The 9,830-nt window shown below is 42.5% G+C and overlaps 1 protein-coding gene across 1 annotated transcript in view; it reads left to right on the top strand.

The window, feature by feature from the left end:
- Positions 1-9,786: 9,786 nt before the first annotated feature.
- The window catches only part of LOC100755019 (ubiquitin-like protein FUBI), a 508-nt gene continuing 464 nt past the window's right edge, over positions 9,787-9,830 (top strand). Inside the window, exon 1 of the mRNA XM_027432735.2 lies at positions 9,787-9,830. This exon is cut by the window's right edge and continues 464 nt beyond it. The gene's annotated coding sequence lies outside the window, so the exon portion shown is untranslated.

The following is a 9,830-nucleotide window of genomic DNA, read 5'->3' as shown; positions in this document are numbered from 1 at the left end:
ATGTAAAGAAGACAAAAATGCCCTGACTTAAGATTATGAGATAAAAAAATCTCCAAAGATGCTGTTGAGTTTGTTTCATGTTGGCCATCTATCTACTCCTGGGCATGGGGCCTGCCCTTCAAAGTGCTTTGTTTTCCAGTGAAACTCCCTTGGAGAAAAATAACTTTTCATTTGCAAGCGATTTTCAATTGGAGATAGACTCTGGGTTAGGCATAGGGGCATGTGTCCACTTCTCCTCTCAGCTGTAGGGCCCCTCTGTTGCAGACCTGTGCAGGCCCTGTGCATGTTGCTATGGTCTCTGATTTTGTATGTCCACCAGCTCTGTTGTGTCTAGAAGGCCTTGATTACTTGGTGTTCTCCATCCTTTCTGGCTCTTACACTTTTTCTACCTCCTCTTCTCCAGGGTTTCCTGAGCCTATTTGCTGGAGACATAAGGTCTGAGTGTTCCAAGGTCTCTCACTCTGCATAATGTCTGGCTGTGGGTCTCTGTTATCCCCATCTGCTTCAGGAGAAAGTTTCTCTGATGATGGCTGAGCCCTGATACTGATCTATGAGTATAGCAGACTATCATTAGGGGTCACTTTATTGCTATACGTCCTTAGCAGAACAATCTTATTTGATTTTCCCCAGGGTCCCTGGGCTATCCAGTCTCAAGTTCTTGGTTACCCAAGCAGTGTCAGGTATGGGTTCCATCTCGTGAAGTGGGCTTTAAGTCAAATTAGATATTGGTTATTTGCCTGGGTTGTTTGAAGGTTCCCATGGGGTGCCTTGGCCAACAACTCAATTAGACATAACCCATTCCTGGTACTAGAATCTTAATTTAGTGATGAGAAATTGCTAGTTGGTGCTCTCTCTTCCCTGTTATTTGGCAATTTTACTTAGCTCACCTTCATATATGTATATAAGAAGCATTCTACTGCATTAGGTTTTCATACAACCCTTCAAATGACTCTTAGTTTTAACTGTCCCTCCTTGTATTTGCTCTCTAGTCACCCTCTTCTCTCCTTCTACCTGTCTGATGCTCCTATTTCAGTACCCCCTGATGCATCCATAACTTTCTATTCTATTTCTCCTTCCTGGGGAAAGCCATCTCTTTTCCCTAGTCCTTTACTCTCTATGCAACCTCTGTGGTTAAATGGATTGTAGCTTGGTTATCACTAACTTAATACGTATAAGTGAATAAATACATACATTGTTTGTTTTTCTGGGACTGGGTTACCTTATAAGGATGATTTTTTTTCTTGCTTCATTCACGTACTTACCCATTTTATGATTTCACTTTTTTAACGCCTGAGCAATACTCCATTATGTAAATGTACTGTATTTTCTTTATCCATTCTTCTGTTGAGGGACATCTAGGTTGTTTCCAATTTCTAGCTACTATGAATAGAGAAACAGTGAACATAGTTGGGCAAGCATCCCTGTGGTAGGATGAAGGGTCCTTTACATATATGCCCAAGAGTGATAGCTGGATCTTGAGGTAGACTGACTGTCATCTTCCTGAGGAACCACAATATTGATTTCCACAGTGTCTTTACCAGTTTGTACCTCCACCAGCAATGGATGAGTGTTCCCCTTGCTCCACATCCTTGCCAACATGGATTGTCACTTGTGTTATTGATCTTTGACATTCTGATAGGTTTAAGATGGAATCTTAAAGTAGTTGTGATTTGCATTTGTCTGATGGATAAGGATGTTGAACATTTCTTTAAGTGATTCTCAGAAATTTTGGTTTCATCTGTTAAAGAATTCACTGTTTAGCTCTCTACCCAGTTTACAATTGGGTTATTTGGTTTTTTGATATCTAGCTTTTTTTTAGTTCTTTATATTTTGGATATTATGTCCCTATGTGACATGTAGTTGATTAAAAACAACAAAAAAAAACTTTTCCATTCTGCAGCTTGCTGCTTTCTCTGAATGGTGGGTGTATTTTGCTGTGCAGAAACTTTTCCATTTCATGAGGTCCCATTTACTAATTGTAGATCTGGGGGGCATGGTTTCGAGGCAGGGTTTCTCTGTGGTTTTGGAGGCTGTCCTGTAACTAGCTCTTGTAGACCAGGCTGGTCTCGAACTCACAGATATCTGCATGCCTCTGCCTCCTGAGTACTGGGACTAAAGGCGGGCACCACCACTGCCCAGCCTAATTGTAGATGTTAGTGCCTGTGCTAATAATATTCTGTCCAGAAACTCTTCTCCTGTGCCAATGAGTTCAAGACTATTCCCTGCTTTCGTGTATACTTGTATATTAGATTCAGTGTATCTGGTTTTATGCTGAGGTCTTTGATACATTTGGAGTTGAGTTTTGTGCGGAGTGATAAGTATTTGCTTTCTTCTACATGCAGGGATACAGCTAGACCAGCACTATTTGTTGAAGATGCTGTCTTTTCCTTGTGTGTATTTCTTCCTCCGTTATCAAAATTTAGGTGTCCATGAATGAGGTGTGTAGACTTATGTCTGGGTATTCAACTTGATTCCACTTATCAGCATGTCTGTTTTGTGTCAATACCATACAGTTCTCATTACTATAATTATGTAGTACAGCTTGAAGTCAGAGGTAGTGATACCTATGGAAGTTCTTTTATTGTTCAGGATTGTTTTGGCTATCCTGAGTTTCCTGTGTTTGCATATGAAACTGAAAATTGTCCTTTCAAGTTCTGTGAAAATTATGTTAGAATTTTTTTTTGTTTTTTTCAAGACAGGGTTTCTCTGTGACTTTGGAGGCTGTCCTGGAACTAGCTCTTGTAGACGAGGCTGGTTTTGAACTCACAGAGATCTCCCTGCCTCTGTCTCTGCCTCATCAAAGGAAAAATTCACCAAGAGGACATTTAAATCCATTCACCAAATACAAGGGCACCAAATACAAGTTCATAAAAGAACTACAACAGCTTAAATCACATACTGATCCGCACACACTGATAGTGGGGACTTCAGTATTTGACTCTTGCCAATAGACAGGTCATTCAAACACTAGACAGAGAAATGCTGAAGCTGATGTCATAAACTAAATAGACCTAACAGATACTTACAGAACATTTCACCCAAACACAAAAGAATACACCTTCTTCTCAGCACCTCATGGAACTTTCTGCAAAACTGACCACATACTTGGAACAAAGCAAGTCTCCACAGATACAAGAAAATTGAAATAACACCTTGCATATTACCTGACCACCATAAAATTCTTTTTGTTTGTTTTTGCTTGTTTTTTTTTCAAGACAGGGTTTCTTTGTGTAGCCCTGGCTGTCCTGGAATGATCTCTGTAGACCAGGCTGGCCTTGAACTCATAGAAATCTGCCTGCCTTTGCCTCTTGAGTGCTGGTATTAAATGCATCTGCTACCACATCCAGACAATTTTTTAAATAACTTGGTCTAACTTAACAACATAAAGTCCACATGCAAATTTCTTTCTTTAGCATATGGACTAAAGGTGTGTGCCACCACTGCCTGGCCCTGACCACCATAAGACTAAAGCTAGATATCAACAACAGAAACAACAGAAAGCTTACAAAACTCATGGAAACTGAAATCTCTCTACTGAATGAAAAATGGATCAAAATAGAAACAAAGAAAGAAATTGAAGATGTTATATAATTCAGTGAAAATGAATACACAGCATAACTAAATTTATGCAAAAATGGATGTGGTCCTAAAAGGCAAGTTGATAGCACTAAGTGTCTACATAAAAAAAAATTGGAGAGATCTCATACTGGTAATATCTGAAAGTTCTAGAACAAAAAAGTCATACCCAAAAGGAGTAGATGGCAAGACATAATCAAATTCAGGGCTGAAATCAGTAAAATAAAAACAAAAGTACAAAGAATCAATGAAACAAAGAGTTGAGTCTTTGAGAAAATCAATGAGATCAACAAACTAATAACTAAATTAACTAAAGACTGAGAGATGATCCAAATTAACTAATTTTGAAATGAAAGAACGGACATAACAACAGATACCAAGGAAATCCAGAGACATACTTTTAAAATATGTAGTTCATCAAATTGGAAAGTCTAAAAAATGGATTATTTCTAGGTGGTAGTGGTACACACATTTAATCTCAGTACTTGGGAGGCAAAGGCAGGTGGATCTCTGTGCTTCAAGGCCAGCCTGGTCTACAGAGTGAGTTCCAGGACAGCAAAGCTGTTACACAAAGAAACCCTGACTGGGGGAAAAGGGGGATAATTTTCTCAATACTCGGAAACTTTTAATATTGTTTCTTTGTTCTGTGTATTTAGTGTTTTGATTATTATGTGATGTGGGGAATTTCTTTTCTTGTCCAGTCTATTTGGTGTTCTCTATGTTTCTTGTATCCTGTTTGTTTTCATGAATTTCTTTGAGGGATTTATTCATTTCTTTAAGGGCCTCTAACATATTCATTAAGGATATTTTGAAGCCCTTGTCTTGTTCTTCAGCTGTGCTGCATTGCTCACGCATATTCTACTGTAGTAGAATAGCTTATTGTCCTGGATCATATTGTGGTTTTTTCCTTTTTTTAAATTTAATTTAGAAACAAGTTTGTTTTACATGTCAATCCCAGTTCCCTCCTCCTCTCCTCATCCCCTGTCCCTCACCAACCCCCTATCCCATCCCATTCTGCTCCCCAGGGAGGGTGAGGCTTTCCATGGGGAGGCTTTCAAAGTCTGTCATATCCTTTGGGTCAGGGCCGAGACCCTTCCCCTGTGTGTCTAGGCTGAGAGAGTATCCCTCTATGTGGAGTGGGCTCCCAAAGTCCATTCGTGTACTAAGGATAAATACTGATCCACTACCAGAGGCCTCATAGATTGCCCAGGCCTCCTAACTGACACCCATGTTCAGGGGGTCTGGGTGAGTCCTATGGTGGTTTCCCAGCTATCAGTCTGGGGTCCATGAGATCCCCCTTGTTCAGAGTGAAGATCTGAAGATAGCCTACCTGCTTCCCTGGCCAGTGTGGCCTGCATGTTTGCAGGAAATGCCTGGGGTAGTTGGCTGAGACAAAGGGATGTTGGGGAGGAAGGCTGCAGGAGATCTGCAGGATCTGCTGGAGGCTGGGGAAGCAGGGAAGAGGAAGCTGCAGCAGGTTGTCTGCTACAGAGCTGAAGATGAGACTGGGCATTTGGATTTGGAGAAGGAGAGAAAATGAAGGTCTGAAGATTGCGAACCTACTCCCCTGACCAAATAATTTCTTCTTTGAGACAGGATCTCACTAAGAAACCTCAGCTAGCTGCCCTGGAAGTTACTCTGTAGATCAGGCTGGCCTTGAACTCACAGAGCTTTACCTGCCTCTGCCTCTCGAGTGCTGGTATTAAATGTACCTATCACCACATCTAAGCCAATTTTTAATAACTTGGTCTAATTTAACATAAAGTCCATATGCAAATGTCTTTCTTTGGCATTGATATAAATACGTTATTAAATTGTATCAGTACTGAGTTGGAAATTGCCATTAGCAATCATAACTGACATCAAAGATTACCAATAGTCCTAAAAATCTTACTGTACTTATAAACAAGGGCCTTCCACTGGGAAAGAATTCATTTCTGAATGTGCTCACGTTTATTAAGGATGTATTTTATTAAAGTAGGAATCTAGCTCTAATAGATTGTTAGACCCATAAACACAGCCTTGGAATTGAGAACCAATGTAGCAGAGCAATCCCAGTGGGCACACCCAGGAGGGACTTCAGGCTGATGTAGTGGTCCTGGCAAGAAACAGATGAAGTACCAGAGAGGTTAAGTGGAGAATGTTATATGATGAAGGTGTTTGCAAGGAAAAAAATGAAGCAGAGGGTTCAAACACAGGAAGCTGGATATGGAAGATAGCACTGTGGGCTATCAATGATGCATTGTTCCTGGCCCATGTCTGGGACTTTTTTAGGAAGAAAGTCCTTTTCTGATGCTTTGATCTTCAACTTCTTCATACGGTCTGTTTTAATACAAACAGGTGTGCCAAAACACATGTAAGCAAAGCTTATTTGATTTTACATTGGGACAGGATCTCATGCACCTCAACCTGGCCTCAGACTCACTGTGTAGCTGCTCTGATCCTCCCATCTCTACCTTCTGAGTGATGGGATTCCAGGCCTGTACCACCCTTCTAGCTTGCTCTCTGTTGCTGGGATAAAACACTGAAAGCAGCTTGGGGAGGAAAGGGCTGACACTGTTAGCAGGTTATAGTCCATCATTGAGAGAAGTCAGGCACAAACTAAAGGCAAAAACCTGGAAGCTGGAAGTGAAGCAGAGACCATGGAGATGTACTGCTTACTGGCTTGTTTTCTGCTTTTGCTCAGCTGGCTTCCTTAGAAAATCTAGAACCGGGCTGGAGAGATGGCTCAGAAGTTAAGAGCACTGACTGCTCTTCCAGAGGTCCTGAGTTCAATTCCCAGCAACTACATGGTGCCTCATAACCATCCATAATGAGATCTGGTGCTCTCTTCTGGCCTGCAGGAACACATGCAGACAGAACACTGTATACACAATAAATAAATAAATAAATCTTTAAAAAAAAAGAAAATATAGAACCACCTGTCTCATGCTGGCACTGCTCACAGTGGGCTAGGTGCTCCTCTATCGATCAGCAATCAAGAAAATGTCCCCACAGGCATGCCCACAGATGAATCTGATGGCGGCAATTCCTCCGTTGAGGTACCCTCTTTCTATGTGTGTCAAGTTGACAACCAAGGATAGCCATCAAAAACCACAGTCTACACGGGTGTTGGTGGTGCACGCCTTTAATCCCAGCACTCGGGAGGCAGAGGCAAGTGGATCTCTGTCAGTTCAAGGCCAGCCTGATCTACAGAGCAAGTGCCAGGACAGCCTCCAAAACAATACAGAGAAACCCTGTCTCGAAAAACCAAAACAAACAAACAAACAAAAAACACCAAAACCCCCCAAACCACCATCTCATGCTTGGTCTATTTGATGGTGGAGATAGAACCTGGGTTTTGTGTATGCCAGGCAAGTGCTCTACCAACTGAGCTATATCCCCAGGCCTAAGAAGAAGCTTTAAATGCATTGGTGCATCTAGGTTGACATGTACTTGGCCTTGAGAAGAGTAGGCGCCAGTTAAGATATGGCACGAGGTCTGGGAAGATTATATGCAACTGAGCCAAGTCTAGTCTGGCAAGACTTCTCAATGTGAGCTGATGCGTCAGCATTAGGAACAAGGACTTAGTGTCTGCTGTGAGAGCAAAAACTCCCCAGAGACACTAGGCAATGCAATGTGCAGGCACCAGTTACCATGACATGCAGCAGACAGACAGGAGCTGAGGATATACATGGGGATGTCTGTTGATGAACTCCCCTGGAAGAGCATGGAGATAGAAACAAGGGAATTTCATTTCATGCAGGGCCAAGAGAAAAAATACTCCCATCTGCACAAGGCAAATGTGTCAAGCTGACTGGGGGGAAGACAGTACACATAGAACACTCAGCAAAGACAGCAGCATACCAGCTCTACAATTTGTCTCTCTGCCAAGTCCCAATACTATGAGGAAAGGGGTCTCCTGACAGACAGAGAGATGCTACGACATGCATTCCCAAGCAGTGGCAATGGGGGCCCCTTTCTTGCATAAGGTCCTGCATCCAGCTTTGACTTGGAAGGGCTTATTCAGTGTGCAAAGGACAGAGTGGAACAGTGGTAGCTTATATGTTGTTATAGCAGGGCCCCTTAGGAAGCCAGTCCTTACAAGGCTGTGATCTTGATAGCTAGATGGAATCTGGAATCACCATGGAAACACACCTCAGGGCATGTTTGTGAAAGAGTGTCTATGTTAGGTTAATTGAAGTGGGAAGACTCACCCTTAATATTCCATGGGTCTTGGACTGAATAAAAAGCCGAAAGCAAGAGAAGTACCAGCATCCTGCAGATGCAATGTGGCGAGCTGCCTCAAGCAATTGCTACCATGAGGGATAGTACCCTCAAACCGTGAGCCAAAATAAACTCTTACTTTTTAAAAGGGGCTTCTGTCAAGTATTTTGTCTCAGAAACAGGAAAAGTAATTTACACAAAGGCTAGGGAAGATTCCCAGCCCCACCCTCAGATTCCTTAAAGGCAGGAAGCCACAATTGCACATCTCTGTAGATATAAGCTTATATATCCCTAATAGGTAGGAATCAATACATATTTACTACTGTGTGTGCAACACTTTCCCCAAGAGATGTAATGAAGAAGACATGAAAAATGAGAGGATGGGTTGGGCCAATTATAACAGCATTTGATATTTATCTGTTTATCTGTCACCTTTTGAGATTCTCCCTATAGCTGATTCCAGAATGAGAGAACAAGTAAGTTTTCTCATTTGTGTTAGTAGAAATCAAACATCTCTCTCTCTCTCTCTCTCTCTCTCTCTCTCTCTCTCTCTCTGTGTGTGTGTGTGTGTGTGTGTGTGTGTGTGTGTGTGTGTGTGCGTGCGCGCGCGCGTGTTGTGTGATGTATACAAACTTGCGTTTCTACATGAAGGTCAGAGGAGACTATTGAATGTCCTACTCTACCACACTCTCACACTCCTTTTGGGACAGGGTCTCTCACTGAAACTGGAAGCCTGCAAGCTCCAGCAATCTGCTACCCCGTAAGTGCTAAGGTTATAGTTATACACACAGCCATGCCAAGCTTTTTACATGGATGATGGAGACTTTTAATCAGATCCTCATGCTTGTGCGTCAAGCACTTTTACCCATAAGCCATGTGTCTAGCTCTTTTGCTTGACTTTAGGGAACAGACTCTTACTGAAGAATGTTGCTACTTTCTATTGTATTGTCATAAAGTACACCATGACCTATTGGGATGGGGGCTTGCTTACAGTTTCAGAGGCTTAGTATGATCATCATGGTAGGGAGCAGGCAGTCAGGCAGGCATACATGGGCTGGGCAGTAAACAGAGCTTACATTTGATCCGCGCAGGCAACAGAGAGAGAGAGAGAGAGAGAGAGAGAGAGAGAGAGAGAGAGAGAGAGAGAGAGAGAGAGAGACTCTGCTTGGTATGGGCTTTTGATACTTCAAAGTTCACCCCTGATGACATACCTCCTCCAGCAAATATACACCGCCTAGTCCTTCCCAAATACTTCTATTAATTGTATTAACATGTATGAGCCTATGGGGACTATTCTCATTTAAACAAATGTGTTTCTTTAATATTTGGAATCAGGACCCTTCTATAGAAGCTCGGAGCCTCTACTGGAGGACTCAGGCTAACGTCAGAGTCACAAAGTGCTGCTAGGGAAGCAATAATCAAAGTGAGCTCGAATGGAATGCCACAAGTCTAAGAGGAATCAAGGAGTGTATTCTAGATAGATGGGAACAGAATATCTCATCCGGAGGAAGGATGGAGAGAATGGAGAATAGAAAGCTCCAGAATGCATAAGGCCCAGAAGACATTCGAAAGCAACAGGCTGCTGCTATTGCACTGCACTGAAGATGTGGGCAAGGAATGGATTCAACACAGTCAGGCCCAGACAACTTCTTACCGTTCAAACCTTCGGTTGGCAAAAGGAATATATTTTACCCAGTCTACGCTTCATATGTAAATCACATTCGTTCAGAAACTCCCTTCCAGTAGCATCCAGTTTAATGTTTGAGGCAATGCTCATGACCCAGTCAAACTGACACATAAAATTAGCTAGCATGGCCGGACGGTGGTGGCACACGCCTTTAATCCCAGCACTCAAGAGGCAGAGGCAGGCGGATCTCTGTGAGTTCGAGGCCAGCCTGGTCTACAGAGCGAGCGCCAGGATAGGCTCCAATAGGCTCCAAAGCTACACAGAGAAACCCTGTCTCAAAACAACAACAACAACAAAAATTAACTAGCGCTCTCTTTCTTGACTCCATCTTCGCGGTAGCAGCTTCGGCGTCCGTGGTTTA

Source organism: Cricetulus griseus, chromosome X (assembly GCF_003668045.3).
Source record: "Cricetulus griseus strain 17A/GY chromosome X, alternate assembly CriGri-PICRH-1.0, whole genome shotgun sequence".
NCBI lineage: Eukaryota > Metazoa > Chordata > Mammalia > Rodentia > Cricetidae > Cricetulus > Cricetulus griseus.
The sequence above is the reverse complement of the archived record's forward strand: the minus strand, read 5'-3'. Positions and strand labels throughout refer to the sequence as shown.